Below are 26131 nucleotides of genomic sequence, written 5' to 3' on the forward strand. Positions count from 1 at the left end.
TACTTCACATCGGGAGCAGACTCAAGTCCCTTGGTCTTCTGTAGTCTCTTCTCTCCTATCCGAGTGTGGCGCTTTCATTTGGATAAGTGACTGAGTCTGCAAGAGGCCGAAACAAGCTTCAGCCCCAGCTGCTGACGTCCTTGAGTGTCCCGCAGCCCTCTGGGCCTACCAGGCTTGGGGCTCCCACTGCCCTGGGCCTCCCCAACCAGGAGCCTACCTGTCAGTCCTGTGAGGGCCTCTTTTTCCTCTGCACGGATGGAGACCCAATCACGGGAAATACACTTTCCACGGCAGAGGCCCCAGAGTGTGCAGGGCTGGGGCTGGCCACCTGGCCAGACTCGATGAAAAGGGCTCGGGATCCCCACAACACAGTAGGGCTGGCCCAGGAAGGTCTGCGCTGGGCGGGAAAAGATCAGCCAGCCCCAAATAACTTTCAAGAAAATCCAAACACACGCTTTCATGTTTTGAATAAATTTACATGTTGATTGCACTATTCTAAATGCAATTTTAAAGAGGAGCCCTAATTCCGAATCTGTGAAATCAAATGAGATGTGGTGGTATCTGTCTTGTACTGCCGTGATTTAAAGCTACTGAGGAGGCAAGCAGTTTTCACGCTTGTGCCCCAGAGGGATTCCAGGGCCAGAGAGGCAACTAGTCTCCCTACAGCCTAGAGATACGGCAAAGGGCAAATGTGAACGGGCCAGCACCTAGCTAGACACCTTCCAGGGGCTCCTGGTGGCCAGAGGAGAGTCCTGGCAGTGCCAGATGGGAGAGGGGTGTCTTTTCTGGCGGCTCAGGCTCCCCAGCATGCTGCAAGGGGGCAGCACAGAGTAGGACCTCACCACATGGCTCTTGGACAGAGGGATGAACAATCCTGTAATCCCTTTCAGCTGGACACCGCGTGTGGCTACCCCTGGGACCGGTGAGACCAGCAATGAGGTGGCTCTCTGGAACTGAGGCTAGACGGGAAGACCTCCTTGAACGGGGCCCCTGTTGGCATACTCTGTCCACTCTATGCACCAGCCCACTGTCCTCATGGCAAGCTACGGTGATCTTCCCAAAGCTGGCCCCTGACCATGGGCTGGCACATCTGGGCCTGCCCTGCCCTTCTTCCCCGCCCCAGCCTCATTAGAATGGCACAAGCCCCCAGCAGTTTTGGGGCTTGCGACGAGACCTGCTTCTGACCACGGATTTCCCCACTACCCCCAGATCCAGACCAGCCAGACAGGAGCCTGGGCGGTGGGGGAAACGGGCTGAATCCTCGCCCTGCAGATAATTCTGCAGAGGGAGCCCCCCGCCCCCGCCTCCTCTCCACCGCGCCGGCCGTCCTGTCGTTTGTGACTGTGGCCGTCCTGACAGTTTGTAATGTGGGCCCCAGGAGCGTAGGCCTGGCGAGGACCTCTGCACCGGGAGCACCTCCACAAAGCTCCCCTGAGAAGGTTCCGGCTGGGATTCGCCGGCAGGGCCGGCTGGAGCCTGACCTCCGCTCTCCCGGATCCCGGTGGCACGATCAGACCAGGTTCCCCCTCCCCTGCCAGAGCTCCTGCTGGCCTGGGACCCCAGAACCACGGGGGCAAATGACCGCTGGGGCGCCGGGCCCGCGGCCAGCACGGGCGGACCCCCTGCACAGGGCGCGCGGGGCGGTCGGGAGGGCGCCACCTCCCACGTCCCGGCTTGAGGGCAGCCGGGGCCGCGCGAGCGCGGGGCGGCCTCGCCGGCGGCGATTGGGCGCGCGCCCGTGACGTCACCGCGCGCGCGCGCGCGCTCAGGGGTCTGGCTCCGGGCTCCGGGCTTTCGGTTGAGCCGCCGCCTGGCGCGCGCCCGTGCCGAGTAGCGGGAGCGGGGCGCGCGCCCGGCGCCAGGCTGAGGCGGCTCGCCGGGTTCCCGCGCCCCCTTCCACGGCCCGCGCCCTCGGCCCCCCGCGGCCGGCCGTTGCCCCAGACCCCTGGCCCCGGGGCCCCCGCCCGCCCGCCGGGCCGCCGCCACCGCCCCGCCCCGCGCGGATTTGAAAAGCCCGGCCGCAACCCCGCGGGCGCCGCAGCCAATCAGCGGTGCGCACTTTCCCGCGGCTTCTGCGAGGCGGCGGCGGCCCGGCGGCGGCGGCGGCGGGCGGGAGGCGCGGGGGCGGGGTCGGCGCCGCGCGCGGAGAGCCTCGGCCTGGCCGCGCTGCGCCCGCCGCCGCCGCCGCCGCCGCCCCCTCCCCTCCCTCGGCCCTGCCTCCCTCCCCCGCGCGGTCCCGGCCCCGGCCCCCTTCCCGGCCGCCGCCGCCGCCGCCGGAGCCGCCGCGCCGGAGAGCCGCCGCCGCCTGAGGATGCGCCGCACAACAGGTCACTGGCGCCGCTGGCCCAACCGCCGCGGGCCTGAGGGGCGGAGGGCTGAGGGGCTGAGGGGCTGAGGGGCCGGGCGGGCGCGGCCATGTTGGGCCCGGCGGCCGGCGGCTGCACCTGTGCCGGCCCGACGCGGGCCGGCGGCCTTTGTTCGCTGCGGCGCCGAGCGGGCCAGGCCGGCCTTTGTGAGGCGCGGGTCGGGGCCGGGGCCGGGCGGCGGCGGGAGGGGCGGCCGGGGCCGGGGGGAGGCGCTTTTTTGTCCGCTGAGGCTCCGGTTTGACACTCGGGTTGCCGGCCGTTGGTCAGCGCGGGCGCCGGGAGCCCGAGGCCTGGCAGGTGGCGGCGCGGGGACCCCGCCCGGGGGCTTGCCGGCCCTCGGCCGCCCGCGGTCGGCCGGACGGTGGTTCCCCCCTGGGGCCCCGGGGGCGCGCGCGGCGGAGCAGCCGGGGCCGCCTGGCAGGCTCTGCCCCGCTCGCCAGAGGGCAGTTAAAAAAAATCTCGGCATTTAAGACACGCGGGTCTCGAGCCCGGGCAGAGGGCACAGGAGCCGGTGCCGCGGTCGTCTGCTCTCCCCGGTGTCCGCGCCGGTGCCGGGACGTGAGCGGTCACAGGCTTGACAAGTTAGTGCTTCTTAGGCAGGTGAGGAGGGCTCGGGGCGCGTGTGCGCGCGTCCCAGAAACGGGGACCCGCTCGGTTCGAGGGACTTCAGAGCGAGGTTAGGGAAGTTCTTGAGGACTGACAACCCCGCACTCTAAGGCCTTGACTTTTAAATGACTTAAACGCCAAGATACGTGTACCCTAATGGCCCAACGACTTAAAAACTTAACGTTGCCACTGCGCGTTGATAACCTCGATCCTCATTTTATGTATTTTAAAATGAGATGGTCGACATGGAAGATAAGTTAGGAACCATCTCATTTATGCAGCGCTTTCATTTTCCCAAATGTTTTCCATGTCCTCGTTACATGTGTAAGTGTGACCAGAGCAACATGAAAAAGCACAACTCCAACCAGTAGCTCGGAGGAAACAAGTCGTGGGAGCGCAGCTCTTTGCCGGTGTGCTCCGTGCGTGCTCCGGCGCCCCACCGCCGACCGGAGTTCAAATCTAAACTGCTGCCTGGAAGTGAAGAGGACTCATGCCTTAAGCACGATTACTTTGAGTCATTTCCTTTTCTTTTCTTCCATTTTCTCAGACGCTCAGCAGCCTTCAGTTTTGGGCCAGTGGTTGGTAAAGTGAGTACTTTCTGCACGTTTGTGAGTTTCTGTAAGCTTTTTTTTTTTTTTTTTAAGAACTCTGATCTATATAATACAAAAATCCTCGCCCCCTGACGGCGTTACTGCAGATCAGGCTGGACTGGGATTCCAGTGGTGAACATTCCGATTTAAAAGTATCAGGAAAATAACTTTCTGAATTTCAAAAAGTGATGGGCTTGATACTCCCCGGTGGTCCAGTGGTTAAGACTCCTTGCTTCCACTGCAGGGGCCATGGGTTTGATCCCTGGTCAGGGAACTAAGATCCCACATGCTGTGTGGCACTGCCAAAAAAAAATGATGGGCAGTTTATTATTCTGTGTGCACATTTATGATATATGTTATGTCTAAACTAACATAATTTGAAATTTATGGAGACACAACAGGACAAAACAATAAGTTAAAAAAAAAGTTAAACAGGCTACCATGTATGACTACTAGGTTTATGGTTTTTATTCAGACGATTTAAACAGGGCTGTTAAAATGGTACCTGCTTAAATGTGAGGAATCAAATGAGGAATAAGTCAGAATTGCAAGACTTACACGTTAGAAATTAAAGATCTTGGGACTTATGGAAGAGTGGGCCAAGCCTGCCACCTATTCAAATGACCTCTCCTCCTGCAAGTAGTCCGATTTAAAAAAAATTATTTACTTTTGGGCGTGCTGGGTCCTTGCTGCTGCGCAGACTCTCGTCTAGTTGTGGAGAGTGGGGGCTGCTCATTGAAGTGGCTCCGCTTGTGCAGCACAGGCCCGGGAACATGGGCTCGCTCACTGTGGCACCCGGGCGCAGTCGCTCCGCAGCATGTGGGGTCTGCCCAGATCAGGGGTGGGACCCATGTCTCCTGGTTTGGCAGGCAAATTCTGTACCTCTGAGCCACCAGGGAAGCCCCTACAAGTAGTCCAATTTTAAAAGGCTTACTCATATGGCAGAATGTAAACTAACTAGTTACTTCCTTTTTTATGGCTTGACGCTTCAGTGTAAAATGGGTAAAAGTAGGTGAAGTTATATTTACTAAGAATTGCTGAGGAGGGGATAGAAAACACTAATAAAATGTTGCTATATGAGATTGGGGTTGTCGTTGAGCACACCCAAAAGCATGTGCTAAGGTGATGCTAAAGTTCCAAATTTATATTCTCCTGCCATTTTTAATCTAGACAAATAACCTTTCTCAGTAAACAATTGAATTCTGAGTAAACATTTAATCAGTGGGAGTTGAAGTTATTAAGCTTTTTACTTCATTTTCTGGTGTATGGTTTTTGGTTGGTTGATTTTTGTTTTTGTTTGGATATAATGCTTGGCTGTAGAATGTATGCAGTTTTGGATGAGCCTCTTGGTCTTCTAAGCTTCACTCTCGTCTTTGCCCGGCTGCAGTAAATGGGTCCTTGTCCCTCAAATATGTGGTGCCCTGTCCTGAGCCAGGCCTCTGCGTGGACTGTTGTTGTGTGTGGACCACTGCTTGTCTTTCCTTTAAATTTTTTTATCATTTATTTAAATTTATTTTTGTTTTTGGCTGTGCTGCCTCCCTTGCTGCTGTTCGGGCTTTCTCTGGTTGCAGCGCGCAGGGGCTGCTCTTATTGCGGAGCACGGGCTCCACGTGCTCAGGCTTTGGCAGCTGGGCACGCACCTTCTCCAAGGCCTGTGGGGTCGCCCCGACCCGGGGTCAGACCTGTACCCCTGTGCTGGCAGGTAGGTCCCTAACCCTGGGAACCCTGTCCTCCCGTTCTGAACACGGAGGACCTAGCCCTTTGGTGGCCTTCTGTGACCTTTTTCCCTGTTGGGTGAGCTCTTGGAGGTGGGATTCTTACCGTCTTGGGTGAACTGGCCTCTGCCCATGCCTTCCCATGGCAGGCACTCAGTGAGTGCTGAGTAAATAGGCTTATGACTTGGGACAAACAACCTGTTTTAATGCCAGCATATGGCCTGTTTGCTTCTCTTTTTTTGTAAGTCATGGTGAAGCAGAAAGGGACCTTCTGGAAGAAACTGAATATGGAAAGTCAGGGGCTGGCCTAAGGTCTCCCTACTTTAATTGGGGAGCCAAGACACTGTTTGCCAGGAAGGCCTGTTTCCTTTCTTTTCCTTTTGCCTTTGTAGCTAACTCAAATGTTAAATAAAACTTAACTATGAAATATTGCAAGCATATAAGTACAACAAGTAACAGAATAGACCTGTATGTACCACCAGGATGAATCGAGCAGTGATGTTCCTACTGTACCTCTCTCCCTGCCCCTGGGGAAAGTAAAAATATAAAATATACAGAAGCAGGAGGTAACATGGAAGTTCCAGAGGATTATGTTTATACTTTGCAGGCTGTCTTTATGTGATTTGCTAATTTTGATTTTAGGAATTGTTATTTAGGGTAAGCACTTTGGGGACGAAAAGACTCAAATGCGTTGCCCTGGCGACCGGTCAGCACTTTGCACTTGTCTGTTGGTCACAGTATAGCTTTTGAAGGACCTGATTGGTTTGATGAGATTTGCTTTTGCCAGTTAAAAAACTCAAGATATCTCAAATTAGTATTGTTCTTGAGTCTGTCTTCCAGGAAGCAAAGGGCCAAAGATGAATTTTTCAGAGTGCCTTAATGTCTGTAATACTTAATAGTTTCAATAAGATATACAAGGATGGAAACTGCTAAGTGCTGGTTGAGCTGAGTGCCAGCCTGCTGCCCAACAGCCCTAGTGGCGAAACTTCCCTGTTGGGTGTGGAGAAAAGAATGTTTTGTCTTCCTGGAAGGAGTTGGGAGCTCAATTTTTAAGTTAACTGGGTTGTCACATAAAGAATCAATGGTATGAAATAAGTCTGTTATGCTGTTAAGGGTATGTTTCTATCAGCAGTGTTTCACAGTTTAATTACTTTTTCACTGTGTTTGCTGTTGTGTTACGGAGGCTGACAGGTCAGGAAGGGTGTTTCTGACTCCAGCTTTCCTCCCGTCAGTCAGCTCTCCATGCTCTGCTTGTCTTTCTAAAATGTGCGTGTGGTCCTGTGAAAGCCCACTTTTCAGGGATCTCAGGGCCCTTTGGGGTTCAAGACCAATCTCTCACTGCACTTTTTTTTTTTTTGCTGTGCTGTGCAACTTGTGGGATCTCCATTCCCCAGCCGGGAGTTGAACCTGGGTCCTGGGCAGTGTGAGACTGCAGTCCTAACCCCTGGATGGCGGTGGGAGCTCCCTCGTTGCACTTCTTATTTTGATCTCTCCTGGTCTCTTCAGCCCTCTGTTGTGGCTGAGCTTTTCCCTGGGCCTTTGCTCGGTCAGTCTTGCCCCTGCTTTCCCCTGTGACCTCCCTACACCCACATAGACGCACTCCAGTGTCTGTGTGGGCACCGCTGGCTTTCCTCTGCATTCCTTCTCGTTCCGCTCTCATCGTGCACCTCACTCCTAGAAAGTGACCCCAGGCTCCCTGCCTGCCTTGGGAGCCCTCAGGAGTGTCTCTTGAGTGCTTGGTGCTGCACCGGCCTCCGCCTGGTCTGCCCTCCCTCTGTCCCAGCCGCACTGGCCTCTGGCCTGTCTTAAGCGCTGCAGCCACGCTTGGCCCCGGCCCCTGCATCTGCAGTTCCTTCAGCTCGGATCGCTGCCTGGCTGGCTCTTCACCTGCCTGTAAGTCTTCGCTTAGACCTCCCTTCTCAGGCAGCGCCCTTGACCCCTGGTCTATGATGCCCTTCTGCCGTCTGGCCCTGCCCGTCTGCCTCCGCTGCCTTTGTCTCGCTTGGCCCCTCCGACACTCCGGATGCTTTCCTTGTGTGTCTGTGCGCCTGGCTGCGTCAGGAGGCCTGCGACAGCGGGGCTGTTTCTCCTTTTGCCTCTGACTCCTGTCAGGCCCGCAGCGCCTAGAACAGTGCCCGAGTGGCTGTCAGCCCTTCAGTGACTGTGTGAGGACTCCAGCCCCTTGTGTGTGGGCTCGAGTCTGAGAAGTGGTGCGGATCGGGGGCAGTGGTGGGAGTGCGCTTGCCCTGGTGTGCGGTGGCAAAGGGGGAGGCCCAGGGCAGGCGAGAGAGGCCGGAGAGGAGGCTGGTAAGCCAGTGCTCGAGGACGACGGCTTTCCCCAGACCCAGGAGTCGCCAGGAGGGCCGGCCGGTGTGGTCCTGATGGGCTGGGGCAGGGCATGGGGCTGAGGGTGAGGGGGCGTGGCCGAGTGACCCTAGCATTCACATTTCAGAAGAGTTGAGAGGACACCATTTTTATCTCGCTGCAAGCTAGTAAAACGGAAAGTGGGCCTCATTTCTGATTTACCTTGGTTCCTTCAGAAAGAAACTCTGATTTCACGTGCCAGCTGAGATGTGTCCCTGGTGCCTTCCTGTTCATAGAAGAGGAAGCCCTTGGTCTTGAGTGTGGCGTGAGGGCCCTGTGTTCTCCTAGGGTCTTCACTGACTGGCCCCTTGCAGCTGCCGTGAGGTCTCATCACCATGCTGCTGCCCCCCAGGAGGAGCCGCGCTTCGTCGCGCGCCGTGTGCACGTCCCGTGGCTCCTTTGGTCACCGGTCCCCGCCAGTGCTGCCAGCCCTGTGTCCATGGCGCTTGGGATGCTCCCAGGCTGTTCCTCTGAGTGCCAGGCCCTGTCCTGGCAGCACATGGCTTGGGTCCTCACCCTTCACTTCTCCAGGTTGTGAGTTTTTCAAGGTGAGGGCCCTTTGACTTGTCTTCTGGGCTTCAAGCAGTGCCCAGTGTTAACTGAGAGTTAACTCATGAAGATATTTGTACTTTTGAGTCTTCTATTTTCCCAAAAATCTATATGTATATACATATATGTATATACATTTATTTATTTGGGTGTGCTGGATCTTAGTTGTGCCAGGGCGAATTTTTTTTTTTTTTTAGTTGCAGCATGTGGAATCTAGTTCCCTGACCAGGGATCAAACCCCCAGGCCCCCTGCATTGGGAGCGTGGAGTCTTAGCCACTGGACCACCAGGGAAGTCCCCTAAAGATTTTTATTTAGTAAAAATTGAATTCCTAGGTTTTTACGATTAAAATATATGTTAGAAATAAGAGCTTCCTGGAAATTCCTGGGTGGTGTGGTGGTTAGGAGTGCCTGGTTGCCCTGCTGAGGACCTGGGTCCAGTCCTTCTCTGGGGAACCAAGATCCCCCAGGGCACACAGCAGAAAAAGAAAGGAAGAAATAAGAGCCTCCTGTTTGCATTCCCCCGAAGACTGGAAGTCGGTGCCATCTGTGCAGAGCGGACCACCCCCCGCCCCCCGCCGGCCTTGGAGCAGCAAATCTTCTTTCCCTCCTCTCATTGAATCCTCACAGCAGGAAGCTGAATCCCAGAGGTGTTCAGTACTGACCCAAAGTCACAAGGCTGTAAGTGTCGGGACTCCTGCCTGATCTCTGCTTCTGTGCTCTGGGAGCTCATTGTTCTGCCTCTCAGGGGACATTTGAACATCAGGCCGTCTAGACACGAATAGGAGGAATATGTTTCATTAGTTAGTATGGCCATGTACTTCTGGTGACATTCCTTCGTTCATGGGGAATTAAGAAATCAGCTGTATTCCAGTGATGAGCCAGAACTCGTGTCCTTGGTCCCCTGGACTTGACAGACCTGTGAGGGGGCTGAAACGGGAGAGATGGTGGACAGAAGATTACATCTTTGAAAAATCTGTGAAATAGTCTTGCTAAATAACCAAACCAGAAAACTGATCAGGCTTTCGTCCCACAAGCACTTGCCAGGAGATCTGGGGTGGGGAAAGGAACCCAGGAAGCCGCACTGCAGGGTCGAGTTGGCTGACTGAGGACGTGGGACCCTGCAGGACCAGCGACAGGCCTCTTCCAGCGGAGAAGGGGAATGTGGGTGACACAGGCTCCTGGAGGCACCTCGGCCGGATGCCCGCCGAAGGGCTGTGTGCATCCCAGGCAGGCCAGTTAGGTGGGGATGAGAAGGAACACAACTTGTGTATTTGTGAAAGTGGAACACTGACTCAGTTTCTCATTAAGGAGTTTTCTTTTTTTCGGCTGTTATAGTGGTTTTGTTTAAGAAAAGCATTTGTGTCTTGCAGAGCTGCATACAGAATTTGTCAAAGAGGTGATCCACTATCTGGGGTTTGCTTCCCAGTTGTGCGGCGGGGGAGTGGCTAGGCAGGGCTGGCCTGGGCGATGGCGGCACACTGGGTGGGTTCGTGCAGTTGTGATGCTCCGTGACAGGGGGAACGTCATGAAGGAGACAGTGCAGACTCTGCCGCACTTGGTCCATCTGTACGTCCACGGGGCCTTAGGCCTGCCTGGGGGCTGAGGCTGGTACAGTGAGCAGAAGAGGGCTCGGCGTCGGTGGTGAGGGTTCTAGAAGAGGGCACGCCGGCAGAGAGCCTGTGGCAGAAGAGGCTGGAAGGTCAGAGGGGAGGGTGCCGAGTGCAGAGCAGGCTGTGGGGCGGGGGGCTGCTGTTGAGGCTGCACTGAGCGTTTTCATCTGCAGAGGAGCGTGAGGCCTTGCGGGTTCAGGCAGGCAGGCGTGGGGCTACGTGTGTGGGTGGGCGATGCGTGTCTGTTTGCTTTGGAAAACGTGTTTCTCAGGGTCCTCTGTGAGCTGGTGGGAGGATTGGGGGGAGGCCGTGGGAGGCGGCCTGTGCGCGCTGACTGTCTGCGTTCGTCTCCCCAGCTGTCTCTCTGTGGGTGCCCCATAGGACCGGGCAGCCTGCCCCCTTGAAATTGGGCGTGGCCGCGTGGTTTGCTTTGGACAATGGAAAGGGACGGGTCACCTTTCACTGGAGCCCCGAGAGCTGAGTGCTCAGTCATGTTCTCGTGCCCCTGCTCCTGGTGGCAGCACACAGCTACGCACTCCGAGCGAGAAGGAAGCCTCGGGGTGAGCTAGGTCGCTGCCCGGTAACCTGGTCCAGTGGTTCACTAGGCCTGGTCCCCAGACTGGCTGCGTGGGCTACCCGGGACTGTCTTAGAAGCGCGGGCTGGGGCCCACCTTCTGCCTCCTGAGGGCTGAGCTCCTGGGCAGGCGGCCTCCTTTGCGGGGTGCCCGAGCCTGCTGCGCTGAGAATTGTGCCTGGAATTCCCCGAAGGCCCAGTGCTGAGGGGCGTGGGTCCCACAGAGGAGTCAGCGGGAAGGGTCAGTGGGAACGGCCTGCAGTCAGGCCACGAGGCCCGTGGGTTATGGGGAGGGTGTCAATGACCCCCGAGTTTCTGTCCGACAAAGCCAGACAGAAGCCTGTTCACTTGTCCAAACAAGATCTATTTTTGTAAGATTTCATTTACTTGGGTTTCGAGGTTCAGAAACAAGGACAAGGCTAAAGAGGAATTTTTAAAACTTTCATCAATGTCTTCAGTCTCAGGCCGGTCTCTCCGACATTCTTTGTGGGGCGCCCACATTCTTTGTCACTGTGCCCTTTCTGTCTTGACGCCTTGCTTGCTGTCCCCCACTTGCCCTCCCTGTGACTAGAGGCTCCTTGCTGGCAGCCCTCACCCCTGCTCCCCACGGTGCCCCCAGGACAGTGCCACCTGGACGGGCCCTTGGTGGGCGATGAGGACCCTGGGCATGTCCGTGTCGGGCTCCAGGCCGTCAGGGGTCCCGTCTGTGTGGCTTGGAGCCTGGGCCCTGCCCAGGGTGGGGTACCAAGATCGCCGACGGCTCCGCAGCTGGGGTCCCGGAGAGGGGGCAGTGGTCGGCCTCAGGCTCTTTGCTCTTCCTGAGGCAAAGGGAAGGGGCCTGGGAGCAGGGGCGCTGAGGGCTCCTCCCTCTGTTCTGCATCTGAAGTTGTCCCTGATTGCGGAAGACCCCTTGGGACTTGGCCTCGTGTTGACAGTTTAGGGATTCTCTTCTGTTGAGTTCTGAAATCTGTATAAAAAAGTATTTATTTCTTAAAGTTCAGCTTCTTATAACTTCTTTGAAGACGCAACTGGTGTCCTGTCTGTGTGGCGTGGAGGCTGAGCCCGCGTGCGTGTCTCAGGCCCCTGGGTGCTCGCGGCAGCCCTGTCAGCAGAGGGTCCGAGCTGCTCAGTCTGCAGCCGGCGCCCGAGGCCTGGCATCTCCTCCCCTCCCCTCCCTCTGTGAGCGCCCAGCACGGGAATGAGGTAGCAGAAACAGTTGTGAATTCTAGCCTAGAGTTTATGGAAAGCTTCTTTTCAGGGGTATGCAGGTCGTTGACAGATCATCGAGGCCGAATAGCAGGCTCAGGCAGTGCTCGTAGTTTGATGATCAGGGACTTCCCTGGGGGTCCGGTGGCTCGGACTCCGCCCAGTGCTGGGGGCCGCGGGCCGTTCCTGGTCCGGAGCAGCAGCCCGCATGCCACAACTGGAGATGCGCCTGCTGCAACAGTGCTGGTGCAGCCAGAACATGTGTTTCTTACAATCAGAGTACATTTCATGAGAAGTCTGTATGAATCAGAAAAGTGGAAGGAAGCTTGGATAACTGTGATCTTACCAATCAGATGTTTAGGTATGTATATTTCCTGTTTACTTTTTCATTCATCAGACTGAACCGGGTGCCCTAAAGACAGTTCCCTCTGTGAGGGTCGTAACAAAATGCAACAGTCTAGGTGACTGTTCCAAGGAGACAGCTGCTTTGCTCTTTCAGCTGCTTCTTATATCTATCTGTACATTTAAGAAAACTTGTCTATTTTACGGAGTTGAGAACTTTGGGGTTTGTGTGTTACATGTTCAGTTCTATCTCAGGAGATAAAGATTTAATGTTCTTTCCGCCCCATTTCCCCTTCCCCGGTCTTCCCAGTGCAGTGGTATCCGGTAGTCGGCTCCTTCCTGATGAGCTGTCCAGACCCCCGTGGCCGAGAGCACAGCAGTCTTGCCGTGTGGACGGGGTGTGGCAGGGCTTGCGGTCTGCCGGCGTGCTGTTGGACTGTGTTGTTCCCGCGGTGCCTGTTGGTGTGGGCTGCTGGCCCAGGGGCTACCGTTGGCCCCGGCTCGGCCGCCCTTGAGGCTGCTTGGGCCTCCTCACGGCATGGTGGCCGCTTCCTGCTGCAGGAGGCGGGGCTGCTGGTGGCCCTTCCTGCTGCAGGAGGCAGGGCTGCCGGCCCTTTTGATCTTTGCTTGTTTCTTGGCTGCACCGCACATCTCGTGGGCTCTCAGGTCTGCCACCCGGGCTTGAAACTGGCCCACGACAGTGAAAGCCCAGAGTCCTGACCACTCGGCCACCAAGGAGCTCCCCTGCTGACAAGCCGTCTATTTATTTATAAAAACACTTAAAAAGGATACATTTGGTTTATTTTTTTTTTTGACTGTGTGGCATGCAGGATATTAGTTTCCCCAACCAAGGATTGAACCCGTGCCCTGGCAGTGGAAGTCCAGAGACTTAACCACTGGACCACCAGGGAAGTCCTTTCAGAGATGAGGCTGGCTCTGGCCTGACATCAATCTTGCTGTGTGCAGTTGGGGGCAGTCACAGGCCCAGGCCAGAATCAAGGATATGGAGAAATAGACTTTATCTCTTGGTGGGGGAATGACAAAGAATTTTTGGCCATCTTTAATATGCCACAGGTTTTTTTTTAACTTTTTTTTAAATTTTAAAAAATGTATTTATTTTAATTGGAGGATAATTATTTTACAATATTGTGATGGTTTTTTGCCATACATTGACATAAATCAGCCATGGGTACACATGTGTCCCCCCATAAACCCCCCCCTCCTACCTAATATACCATAGGTTTAACAGGTTTTACTTATCTTTAAAATTCTGTTTTTGTTTTTTGGCAGTACTGCAAGACTTGTGGGATCTTAGTTTTCCCACCAGGGATTAAAGCTGGCAGTGAAAGTGCAGATCCCTCATCTCTGGGCCACCAGGGAATTCCAACAGTTTTTGGCTTGAATGAATATTTATTAATTGTTATATTGTTTAGCTGAACACTATTTTCCTAGTGAAAATTGTTTTTTCCCCCTATTTGCTTAGTTTTCCATGCATCTGTTACTAATGCAGGCTCAGGTTTTCCAGATGAGTTGTGTAGGAAGCCTTTTGAGATGGTCAGGTATGCATTTTTCCCTTGGGGAGCCTGTCCGCTGGAACTGTTTGTCTTCCTGCTCCAGACGGGGCTTCCTGGGCCTGGCAGGCGCTTTGCCTTCTGCGGGAGACCACTCCCCCCTTGGGTCCCGTGTTTTCCACGGTTTGCCTTTATGTTTCGGTGCTACATCTTTTGGGGGGTTATCTCAGAAAGTGTGGGAGGCAACGTTTTTAGAGACCTTGCATGACAAAATGATCTGTTCTGTGCTTAAACTTGATTGATAGCTTGTCTAGATACGTAATTAAGTTTGAAAATACTTTCTCTCAAAAAACCGAAGATGGGAATTCCCTGGTGTAGTGGTTATGACGCCTTGCTTTCACTGCTGAGGGCATGAGTTCAATCCCCGGTCAGGAAAATAAGATCCCACAAGCTGAGCGATGTGGCCAAAAATGAAAATAGCTAAAAAAATCTGACGATATTATTATTTGGGGCTTTTCATGGGTGTTTTCTTTTTTTAAGATAACTGATGCTACCAAGAGGACTGATTCTGACCTGTTACCTTCCTTCACCCAAAGCCATGTGGCCTCTTGTGTGTTCATCTTGTGGAGTGCTCAGTGGGTCTTTTCAACCTCTTGATTCTAGGTTATCTTGAGTTATTTCTTTCCTAATTTTTAGAAATCTCGACTCCACTTATTTATATGTCTCCCCAGCTTTATTACGGTATAGTTGACAAATAAAATTGTTCAGTTTCACAGTGCACAGTGTCTTGGGGGCGACATGCAGCCTGATGCATATAGTCAGCACCTCTGTATGCTGTGTGTGGGGGTTGAGAGGAAGCCCTCAGAATCCTCATCACATGTGTCTGAGGTGATGGATGTTCCCTGAACTCACTGTGGAGATCATTTCCTCTTGAGCATCAGAATCATCGTGCCGTACACCTTCAGCTTATACAGTGTGTGTGCGCGCTCAGTCACGTCCCACTCTTCACCATTCCTGGGCTGCAGCCCACCAGGCTTCTCCATCCATGGCATTTTCCGGCCCAGAATACTGGAGTAGGGTGCCATTTCCTTCTCCAGGAGATCTTTCCAAAGTCTCTTGGGTCTCCTGAATTGGCAGGTGGATTCTTTACCACTGTGCCATCTGGGAAGCCCTGAAATTTATACAGTGATGCATGATTGTATGTATCTCAATAAAACTGGAAGAGTAAAAGAATTAACAGAACTGAAAAAATTGTGTACAATGTAAGGGTTTGATCCACCATATGCATTGTGAAGTGGTCACTATAATCAACTTAACATGTCTGTCTCCTCCCTTAGTTCTCTTTTGTGTGTGGGTGGTGAGCATGCGTCACATTTTCTCTCCCAGCAAGTTTCAAGTACGAAGCCCGGTGTTCTGATTGTAGTCCCTGGACTGTGTGTCTTTAGAACTTGCTCATCTCACAAATGAACATCTGTCCCTTTGGCAGCACTTCTCCATTTCTCCTGCCCCTCAGCCTCTGGCAACTGCTCATTCTACCCTCTGCTTCTACGAGTGTGACTTTTATTTTAGATTTCACGTATGAGTGAGAGCACGCAGCTTTGTAATATAACATCCTCTGGGTTTATCCATGTGCCAATGGCAGGATTTCCTTTTTAATGGCTGAATAATATTCCGCCACATGAATACACCCCCTCGTTTTTTTGGCCACTCTGTGTGACATGCAGGATCTCAGTTTCCCCACCAGGGGCTGAACCCTGGCCCCCTGCATTGGGAGCATGGAGTCAGCCCTTGGACCACTAGGGAGTCCCTAAACCCCACTTCCTTTTTCCACTTGTCTCTGCGTGTGGACTGTTGGGAGTGATGCTACAGAACGTGAGTCTGCGGACGTGTCTTCAGTGTCCGGGCTCGTTTCCATCTGGTGCGCCCTCAGAGGTGGGCTTGCTGTGGCACACAGCAGCTCTCGTTTCGATTCCTGAGGAATCCGTTCTCTCTCCGCAGTTGCTGCACCGGCTTACGTGCCCACCAGCAGTGCGCCAGGGCTCCCTTCTCCCTGTGGTCTCACCAGCGCTTGTGATCTCTTTTTGATGATAGCCATTCTGACAGGTGTGAGGTGGGGCTCATTGTGGTTTCATCTGCACTTGCTGAGCATCTTTTCCTGTGCCTGGTGCCCATCTGTATGTCTTCTGTGGAGACATGTCAGTTCAGGTCTCTTTCAGAATTTTAAAAATCTTCTGTTTCTGGAACTTGTACCACATGGATGTTTTGTTAGCACAGTCTTCAGATTTTTTTCTTTTTCTGCCCTGTGTTTCTTTTTTCCTTCCCTTTCCTCGTTTATTTTCCCGTTTCCTTAGGTTTCCTCTTCCTCCTCCCCTTGTCTTCCTTCTCCTTCCTTCTCCTTTCCTGCCTGCACCGCTCCTTCCTCCTCTGACAGTTCTGTAGGAACCCGTGATATCTGGGTCTGTTTGTCCCCTTAGCGGTTGTGGAATGCAGTTACAAAGAGAGCAGTGATTTTTTAATCATTTTGGAAGTATGTTTACATTTTCACAATGTTCCTTTAAAAATCGAAAGAAAAACTTTAATTAGATAATATGTTCACATGCTTCAGAGTTGAAAAGTGTGGTGTGAAAACTCTCTGCGCCGCCCCGTCCCCAGCCACCTGGCCGGCTGGAGGCGCCCGGGCTCCAGGGCAGCCAGAGTGCGCTGAGGACAGGTGTGTGCTGTGCGGCTTCTCTCGCTCCCTCTGTTGTGTGTTCCTCTAGACTCCTAGCTTTCTTTTGCTTTTACGTTCTTATCTCTCAGATGCCTGATGGCCCTCAATGCATGCCGGCTGTTGAGGTCCAGGAGCTGACAGCGGGGCTCTGGGTGGGGGCTTCGCAGAGGGCGGATGGGTCAGGGCCCACCGGCAGGGTCCTGGCGGGCGGCCTCGGCGGGCTGTGTTTTGTAGGCTCTGCCTGGAGCACTCACTCTGGTGCCCCATCCTTGGAGTGGGCTCCACTTCTCCCCTGGCCACCAGGCCGCAGGTGAGGCGGCTGCGACTGATCCGGTCTTCAGACTTCCGGCTCCCAGTGTATGTAGCACATGCCACTGCTACGTGCCTTGTGAGGCATATTTTAGAGGGAAAATAGGAAATACCTTACAGATTGTGAATGATACACCTTAATATGATGATGCCTTTCCTATTCAACAAAAGATTTGATAGTTTAAAAATTAACATAAAATTAATCAGTTAAACTGTCTTGAAGTATATAATTTAGTGGTTTTTTTGTACATTGTCAGTGTTAATGCAACCATCACCACTATCTAAATCTGAATATTTGTGTCACCCCAGTAGGAAGCCTGGTACCTGTTGAGCAGTCACTCCCCCTTCCTGCTTGTCTCCAGCCACCATTCTGCTTTCTGTCTCTGGATTTGCCTGTTCTAGACATTAGTAGAAATAGAGGCATGTAGTAAGTGGCTTTCTTTGACTGGCTTCTTTAGCTCAGTGATGTTTTTGAAGCCTTGAGGTTTGTCCGTGTTACGGCATGCGTCATTTCATTTTTATGACTGACTATCCCATTGTATGGCTGGGTCCACTTTTTCCCCCGCCAGACGGCTGGTGGGATCTTAGTTCTCCCAACCAGGGATCAAATCTGGGCCCCTGGCAGGAGAAGCATGGAGTCCTAACCACTGGATGCCAGGAGGGTCCAGATCTCTTCTGATTCCATCTGTCTATCAGTTGTTAGCACATTTAGTTTTTTTTTTTTTTTTCTTTTTAAAATAACTTTGTGAGAATCCTTGCCCAAACGTCTGTGTGCATGTGTGGTTTCAGCTCTCTCCTGGGTGGGCCCTGGGGGGACTGCTGGCCCACGCGGCGGCTGAGGGGCCTCCTGGCTCTCCTGGCTGAGCTGCTCGTTTCCACCCCTGGCAGAGTGCCAGGGGCCCCAAGGTTTGCCATGTTACACGGAGACGAGACAACAAGCAGGCCTGGGGCCAGGGAAGGCGCCAGCCTGTGTTTCAGTGTGAGGTCAGGGATGGGCCGCGTGGAGAGCGTGCCCAGGTGGCCAGGCCCGCGGCTGGCCTGGAGCTGGCCTGAGAGCCAGGCTTCTCTGAAGTGAACACAAAGTGAGGAGCAGGTCTGTTATAAAGGCCTTACTGTCTGCAGAAGGAGCAAAACTTTTGCTGTGAGTCAGTTCTGCATTCTGTAAACTAAAGCCTTTCAGTAGAGAAGTCTGGCAGAGTGATGAGCTGTTGTGTCCTCAGCCCCTGTTCTGTGGCAGAGTCCATGCTGATCCCGGTGCTCCACAAGGATCTCTTGGCCCTGAGACTGGAGGTCCTGTGGTCATTCCACGAAGGCAGGACCAGTCTGTTCCAGGGAGACTTGTGCAAAATGTTGGAAAGCAAGGGAGTGTTAGGGAGTGTGTGTGCACGCTTCAGTTGTGCTTGCAGACTTGACTTTTCCATTTAAGTCTCTCTTCTGCTTCTGGATGAATGATGAGCTTGGTCCCTCTCTGGGCTCTGGGGGAGGCCTGCCTGCCGTCCGGCACTGAGACTGCCCCTGGGGACTTGGCTCAGCGTCGCAGCATGGGCTCCGCAGGCTGTAGCTGCGCTCGGGAGCTCCGGGAGGGCGGGCGTGGAGTCCTCCCGAGCCACCCGCAGAGCTCCTGTCCGCGGGGAGGACGCTCTTCTGCCACCTCTCCGTCCACCCAGGCCTTCCCCTCCCCTTCCCCCGTCTGTACTTCCGAGCCTCCGCTTCTCCCCTCTGGAGTATCAGCTCCCCAAGAATAAGGCGTGTGTTCTGCTTACTGCTCTGTCTCCACATGCTGGAACCGGGCCTGTGCACACTGGCTGGTTCTAAACGTTGGCTGTGTCATCCGGGCACTTCTTCGGAGAGTGGCGCTTTTCCCTTTATCTTGGACACCCCTCTTCTGTTCCATGTGGCCTCCCCAGCCGCTTGCCGTGCCAGCACCTGCTGTGGCGCGTCTGTGACATGCGTGGAGTAGGTCACGCCATCTTCGGAGCTTGTCACGCACGGCCGCGTGGCGATGCTCGACTGCCCCCACACTGCCCTCGCTCCCCTCGGAAAACCGCTCGTCCCTCTGAGCTGTTAGCTTCTGCTTTAACTAACACGGTTTCAGTTTTCACTGTAAGGGCATCAGAGCTTTCTTTCCTTTTACAATGACTGTATATTGCGTTTTGTTTTTAGACATTTTGAAAGGGAAAGGCTTTGTGGACGAGAGGCGCCCTGAGCCGCCGGCCTCCTTGCAGCAGCAGCAGCAGCAGCTTCGCCTCCTGGAGAGGCGACCCTTCCCTCGAGCTTCCCCACGTCCGCCCGCCTGACTCCTCTCTTGTCTTTGTCCTTGTGGATCGACCCTTCGTTTGTAATCCTTTTTTAAAAATACTTATCTGACTGCGTCAGACCCTTGTTGCGTCGCGTGGGATCTTTTGTTGCGGCGCACAGACTCTGAGGCACGTGGACGCCGTGGTTGTGGTGTGTGAGCTTAGTTGCCCTGCAGCATGTTGGGTGTTAGTTCCCCGACCAGGGATCGAACCCGCATCCCCTACATTGGAAGGCAGATTCCTAACCACTGGACCACCAGGGAAGTCCCTGAAATTCTTGACTGTCCTTTTAGTTGGGGTTTCCATAAGGAGTGTAAGTAAATGTGAGAAAGGAAGCCTTACATTTTTTTTTTTAATACAAAAGTGGTTTTAGAATTACCACTCCCCCCCTTATTTTTTGCACCCTGTTTTTTCCTTCTGGGTTTGTATTTTTGCTCTACTGTGTCTTTTAGCGTTTCTTTTGTGAAAGGAGTGTGTATATTAAACCCCCTTAGTTTTCGCACGTCTGAGTGCACTTCGGCCCGTGCTCGGGAGTGATTTGGAGGAGAGGTTCTCTTCCCTGAGTGCTTTGGGGAGGCTCCGCCGCCCTTCTCGCAGCTGCAGCTGCACGAAGCCCGTGTTTCTGCTCCCCCCTCGTGCTGACGTCTGTCCATTAGCTCATTGTGGGGACTTAGGTGGGAAGGTTTTGTTTTTGTCCTTCATATTCACAAAAGTGCATGTTTAGGTATTGATATGTTTCTCTTTATCTTGCGCAGAACCCTGGGTGCCCTTTTTAATCTGAATACTTAAGTTTTGTTTCATTTCCGGAAAAATTTCCATCATTATTCTTTTGAAAATTGCCTTTCCCCCATCCTTCCTAGTTTCTCCTGGAACTCCAGGGGAATGTAAGCTCCCTGAAAGCAGAATGTTCTTCATGTGTGTATTTGTGCAAAAAATTGCTGTCTTAACCGTCTTTACATGCACAGTTCAGGGGTATTAAGTACATTTGCATTATTGTGCACCCATTACTGCCACGTGCTCCAGAACTTTTCCATCTTGTGAGACAGAAACTGTTTCCTAATTGAACACCAGCTCTTCATTCTCTCGTCCCCATTCCCTTGCAGCTGCCTTTCTATCAGTACTTCCTGTCTCTATGAATTTGATTACTCTCGGGACCTCATATAAGTGCAGTTAGGGAGTGCCCTGGTGGTCCAGTGGTTCAGTTCAGTCCAGTCGCTCAGTCGTATCTGACTCTGCCACCCCATGGACTGCAGCACGCCAGGCCTCCCTGTCTATCACCAACTCCCAGAGTTTACTCAAGCTCACGTCCATGAGTCTGTAATGCCATCCAACTGTCTCATCCGCTATCGTCCCCTTCTCCTCCCGCCTTCAATCTTTCCCAGCATCAGGGCCTTTTCAAATGAGTCAGTTCTTTGCATCAGGTGGGCCAAAGTGCTGGAGTTTCAGCTTCAGCATCAGTCCTTCCTATGAATATTCAGGGTTGATTTCCTTCAGAATTGACTGGTTTGATCTCCTTGCAGTCCAAGCAACTCTCGAGTCTTCTCCAACACCACAGTTCAAAAGCATCAATTCTTGTGGTGCTCAGCTTTCCTTATTGTTGAACTCTCACATCCATACGTGACCACTGGAAAAACCATAGCTTTGACTAGATGGTCCTTTGTTGGCAAAGTAATGTCTCTGCTTTTTAATATGCTGTCTAGGTTGGTCATAGCTTTTCTTCCAAGTGGCAAGTGTCTTTTATTTTTATGCTGCACTCGCCATCTGCAGTGATTTTTGAGCCCAGAAAAATAAAGTCTGACACTGTTTCCACTGTTTCCCCATCTATTTGCCGTGAAGTGATGGGACAGGATGCCATGATCTTAGTTTTCTGAATGTTGAGTTTTAAGCCAACTTTTTCACTCTTCTCTTTCACTTTCAAGAGGCTCTTTAGTTCTTCACTTTCTGCCATAAGGGTGGTGTCATCTGCATATCTGAGGTTATTGATATTTCTCCTGGCAATCTTGACTCCAGCTTGTGCTTCATCCAGCCCAGCGTTTCTCATGATGTACTCTGCACATAAATTAAACAAGCGGGGTGACAATATACAGCCTTGATGTACTCCTTTTCCTATCTGGAACCAGTCTGTTGTTCCATGGCCAACTCCAACTGTTGCTTCTTGACCTGCATACAGATTTCTTTAGGAGGCAGGTCAGGTGGTCTGGTATTCCCATCTCTTTCAGAATTTTCCACAGTTTGTTGTGATCCACACAGTCAAAGGCTTTGGCGTAGTCAATAAAGCAGAAGTAGATGTTTTTCTGGAACTCTCTTGCTTTTTCTGTGATCCAGCGGATGTTGGCAATTTGATCTCTGGTTCCTCTGCCTTTTCTAAATCCAGCTTGAACATCTGAAAGTTCATGGTTCACGTACTGTTGAAGCCTGGCTTGGAGAATTTTGAGCATTACTTTGCTAGCATGTGAGATGAGTGCAATTGTGCGGTAGTTTGAACATTCTTTGGCATTGGAATGAAAACTGACCTTTTCCAGTCCTGTGGCCACTGCTGAGTTTTCCAAATTTGCTGGCATATTGAGTGCAGCACTTTCACAGCATCATCTTTTAGGATTTGAAATAGCTCAGCTGGAATTCCATCACCTCCACTAGCTTTGTTCATAGTGATGCTTCCTAAGGCCCACTTGACTTCACATTCCAGGATGTCTGACTCTAGGTGAGTGATCACACCATCGTGGTTATCTGGGTCATGAAGATCTTTTTTGTATAGTTCTTCTGTGTATTCTTGCCACCTCTTCTTAATATCTTCTGCTTCTGTTAGGTCCATACCATTGGTGTCCTTTATTGAGCCCATTTTTGCATGAAATATTCCCTTGGTATCTCTGATTTTCTTGAAGAGATCTCTAGTCTTTCCTATTCTGTTGTTTTCCTCTATTTCTTTGCATTGATCACTGAGGAAGTGCAGTGGTTAGGACTCTGCAATTTCACTGCTGAGGGCGTGGGTTCAACCTCTGGTCAGGGAACTTAAGATCCTGCAAGCTGTGTGAAAAAGTGAAAGTTGCATCCAACTCTTTGTGACCCCATGGAATATACAGTCATGGAATTCTCCGGACCAGAATACTGGAGTGGATAGCTGTTCCCCTCTCCAGGGGATCTTCCCAATCCAGGGATCGAACCCAGGTCTCCCACATTGCAGGTGGATTCTTTACCAGCTGAGCTACCAGGGAAGCCCTGCAAGCTGTGTGGTGTGACCAAAAAAAAAGTGGAATCATACAATATTTGTCCTTTTGTGAGCAGCTTATTTTACTTAGTATAATGTATGCAGGGTTTGTCCGTGCTGTAGTATGTCTCAATACTTCATTCCTTTTTAAGGCTGAACAATATCCCCTTATCTGAGGATCACAGTTTATCAATTCATTCATCTGCTGAAGGACACCTTAATTGCTTCCAGGTTTTGGCAGTGATGAAATGAAACTGATAGAAACCTCCATGTGCAGGTTTTTCTGTGGCTGTAAGTTTTCAGCTTCCTTGGGTAGATTCCAAGGAGTGGGTTGCTGGATCATATGATGAGAGCATGTTCAGTGTTGTGAGCAACCACCGAACTGTGTTCCCAGCGGCGGTGAGGACTTGTGCTGCTCCGCATCTGCTTGGGCAGCTGGTGCTGTTGGTGTGGTGCAGTCTGGCCGTGCTGACTGGCGTGGAGTGACTGCTTTACCTGCGGTCCTCCACGGGGCCCCTCCCAGGCTGGCTGTGGGGTGGAAAAGCCCCTGGGCAGCTCCCCGCTGCCTGGCAGGGCTGCGCAGTGTCACTCCTTCTAGGCCCATCTTTTGTTTGGCTCGGGATTTGGGCCCCTGCTGCCTTCTGAGGCATAGTTTTTGAGGGTGACTGTCTCTCCAGAGGCCTCCGGGGGTGTTTGCTGTGGGCCCAGCCCTGGGCTGGCTGGAGGAGCGGCTTGGGACACAGCGCTCTTGACTGCTGACTGTGGCGAGGCCGGTGCTCAGTCCCCAGGAGCTGGAGCGCGGGGGCGGTCACTTGCCTGAGGAGGCAGTGGTGGAGCCCGAGGCTGGCACTCCGCACCCTCTGGGCCCGCAGCTCTCCTGGGCCCGGGCGCCCGCCTGGCCCTGCCTGCTGCTCCAGGCCCGGCTCCTGTCCTGTCCCCTGCAGCCGTGCCTGGGGGCCCGTTGCTCTTCCCGCCTCCTTTCTGGACCTGGAGATTTCCCTCCTTTGTTTTGAATTGGGTGATGTATATAGCTAACTTTTTTTTTTCTTTCTTTAAAAAAAATAATAATTTGGCCATCTTCACCAGAAATCTCCTGAAATGTGTTAAAATGGTAATGGAATTCATCCTAATGTTGAACCATCATTTTTGAATAAATGCTCTTTAGCTGTGATACCTTATTTTAATATGTATGGTAATAACTGGGCTTGGTTTGCTTCTGTTTTGTCATGTTTTTTACGGTCCTACTTTACTGATCTTGGTTGATAGCTTTTTTTGTTGTACTTCTCTGGTTCTGGTGGGAGAGGTGTGCCAGCCTGTGTAGTGATGTTTGGGAAGCTCTCCATCACTTTCCATGTTCTGGAGTAATTTAAACAATAGGAATGCTGTGTTTACGTGATGAATAATACACAGCAGTTGGAAAGACTGAGTGGTACTTGTTTATATCAACACGGCAGAAATCAACATGTGTTGATCAAATCGCAGGTCCAGTGTGGTAGCATTTCTTGGCATGCAAACCCCATGCAGCAGTTCTCCATTCCTGGGTGTGCTCCATAGCCTGGAAGGGTGCTTTGTGAGCTGATGGTGGGGGACTGAGTGGGACTCGGGCTTCCTGAACAGGCAAATGCCATCTTTGTTTTCCTCAGTCATCCTGCCCAAGGCCTGCGGGAGGTGGCGCTGCGCTGGGAGCTTGTGTTTGGCTTCTAGCTGTTGGACTTGGGGCTCCCGGTGGGTGCTGTGGGCATGGAGAACCAGAGCCCCAGGACGCTGCTGTGGATGTGTGGTGGGCAGCAGGCAGCCTGCTGGGCTGAGCCTGGCTTCTCTCCCCTGGGGCCCTGGGGCGCCCTGAGCCTGTCTGCCTGTCCTCGGCTGGAGGCACACCATTGTCCAGAGGTCTTCTTTTATGTCAAAAAAACTTGAAGCAAATGTAGCGAAATGCTAAAAACTGTCATTTTGGACTGGTGGGTGTCCAAAGTCTCCTGTTGTTGTCTGTACTGTTCTGCTTTTAAAACTCGTCCCCCTCCCCGACTGAGGGTCACTGAGCCAGTGAAGCCCTCTGGGCCGTTCTTCCGTGGTTGTTGTGGGCTTTGCAGGTTTTCTACCTCTTTTTTGGGTTTTATATTTTTCTTGGAGTACTAGATAGAATGAAAGATTTTCTAACTTACTGGTATAACCCTGGTAAAAAATGAAAACTCCTTGAGAGATCAAGTCAATGGTCAGTGCCGTGTCAGAAGTGAGAGTGGACCCTCTCTTAGAGGGCCATGGCTTCAAGCGTTGTCCCAGATGGAATCCTGAGAAGTAGTGAGCAGCCCACAGTTTCAAGTTGAGGGAAGGAAACAGACCAAATGCACAGAGAAGCAGGTACCATGAGTGGAAATAAAGCACCATCAGTAGACACAGGTCTGCAAAGACCAGATATTTAAAAGTTGTGTCTGATATATGCAGAGATTTAAAAGAAACTTGAAAATTCCAACAGGAACAGGCAATCTTGAAAATGTGGTTCACATGTAGGTCATGATTACCTAGGCTTAGTATTAAATCCTGAGAGGAGCCATAAACCTGAATTTTTGTGTAAATATTCCAGACTTCAGTTGTTGGCAACTCACCTCCTGATTATCTGTCTGTTGGCGCTGTTTCTTAGTATCATGGTCTTAGCTGTTGCTCTGACCCAGGCTGCTGTTCGCATCCTTCACTTGCACAGGCTCCTGGGAGCTGGCGCGGAACCTCTGGGTAGCAAGCATGGGGCGCTGCAGCTGTCGTCTGTGTCGTATCTGTGAGGGTATAACGCGCTGTTGCACCTTCTGCTGTAGTCCCTTGAATGTTAAGAAACTGGGGAACAAATAGCCTCGCTCACATTCACCATTCCTGGTGTCCTTCATTTCTTCCTAAAGGTCCCAGGATCAGTCTGGTCTCATTTCTCGTCAACCTCAAGAACTTCTGTTAACATTTCTCATAGTGAAGATCTGATGGCAACAACTTCTTAATTGGTATTTCTTTTAAAATATATTTAGTCATCATTCTTACAGAGTATTTTTTCTGGATATCAGATACCAGGTGGACAGTTGTTTTTTTCTTTTCCCCCATTACTCTAAGCATGTCTGGCTTCTATTTCTCATGAGAAGTGAATGACCATCCATGTCATTGTTTTGTATTTAATGGGCCTTTTTTCCCCCTCTGCTCTTCAGAGTTTCTCTTTATCTTGGTTTAAATGTTTCCACTGACTATACCTGGGTGTGGGTTCTTTTACATATATCCTGCTAAGATTTGGGCTTCCCCTGTGGCTCAGCTGGTAAAGAATCCACCTGTAATGCGGGAGACCTGGGTTTGATCCCTGGGTTGGGAAGATCCCCTGGAGAAGGGAAAGGCTGCCCACTCCAGTATTCTGGCCTGGAGAATTCCATGGACTATATGTATGTATATATAGTCCACGGGGTTGCAAACAGTTGGACATGACTGAGCAACTTTCACTTCACTTCACTTTTGCTGAGATTTACTGAGCTTCTTGAATCTGTGAATTTATGTCTCACTGAATCTGAAAAGTTTTTCTGTTTAATTTTTCCCAGATGTTTTTTCTATCTCATTGTTTCTCCCCTCTCCTCTGGGTAGGAGTGGGAATCCAGACCCTTTGATGTTGGTCTATAGCATAAGCTAGAATTAAGATTACCAGGAGAAATATCAATAACCTGAGATATGCAGCTGACACCACCCTTATGGCAGAAAGTGAAGAGGAATTAAAGAGCCTCTTGATGAATGTGAAAGAGGAGAGTGAAAAAGCTGGCTTAAAACTCAACATTCAAAAAATGAAGATCACAGCATCCAGTCCCATCACTTCATGGCAAATAGATGGGGAAACAATGGAAACAGTGACAGATTTTATTTTCTTGGGCTCCAAAATCACTGCAGATGGTGACTGCAGCCATGAAATTAAAAGATGCTTGCTCCTTGGAAGAAAAGCAATGACAAACCTAGACAGAGTATTAAAAAGCAGAGACATTACCTTCAAAGGTCTGTATAGTCAGAGCTATGATTTTTTTCAGTAGTCATGGATGGATGTGAGAGCTGGACAGTAAGAAAGGCTGAGCACTGAAACATTGCTGCTTTGGAACTGCGGTGGTGTTGGAGAAGACTCTTGAGAGTCCCTTGGACTGCAAGGAGATCCAACCAGTCCATCCTAAAGGA

At 51.9% G+C, this 26131-nt stretch overlaps 1 protein-coding gene across 6 annotated transcripts in view; it reads left to right on the forward strand.

The window, feature by feature from the left end:
• Positions 1-2124: 2124 nt before the first annotated feature.
• The window catches only part of NSD2 (nuclear receptor binding SET domain protein 2), a 69768-nt gene continuing 45761 nt past the window's right edge, over positions 2125-26131 (forward strand). For 2 of the 6 annotated variants that reach the window (XM_070462519.1, XM_070462521.1), the window contains exon 1: positions 2125-2327. The gene's annotated coding sequence lies outside the window, so the exon portion shown is untranslated. Of the gene's footprint in view, positions 2328-2861; positions 2967-3519; positions 3560-26131 lie in introns of those variants that run through there. The other 4 variants (XR_011485986.1, XM_070462522.1, XM_070462520.1 and 1 more) reach the window with 3 other exon arrangements.

The sequence above is a fragment of the Odocoileus virginianus genome, unplaced genomic scaffold (genome assembly GCF_023699985.2).
Source record: "Odocoileus virginianus isolate 20LAN1187 ecotype Illinois unplaced genomic scaffold, Ovbor_1.2 Unplaced_Scaffold_5, whole genome shotgun sequence".
Taxonomy (NCBI): Eukaryota; Metazoa; Chordata; class Mammalia; order Artiodactyla; family Cervidae; genus Odocoileus; species Odocoileus virginianus.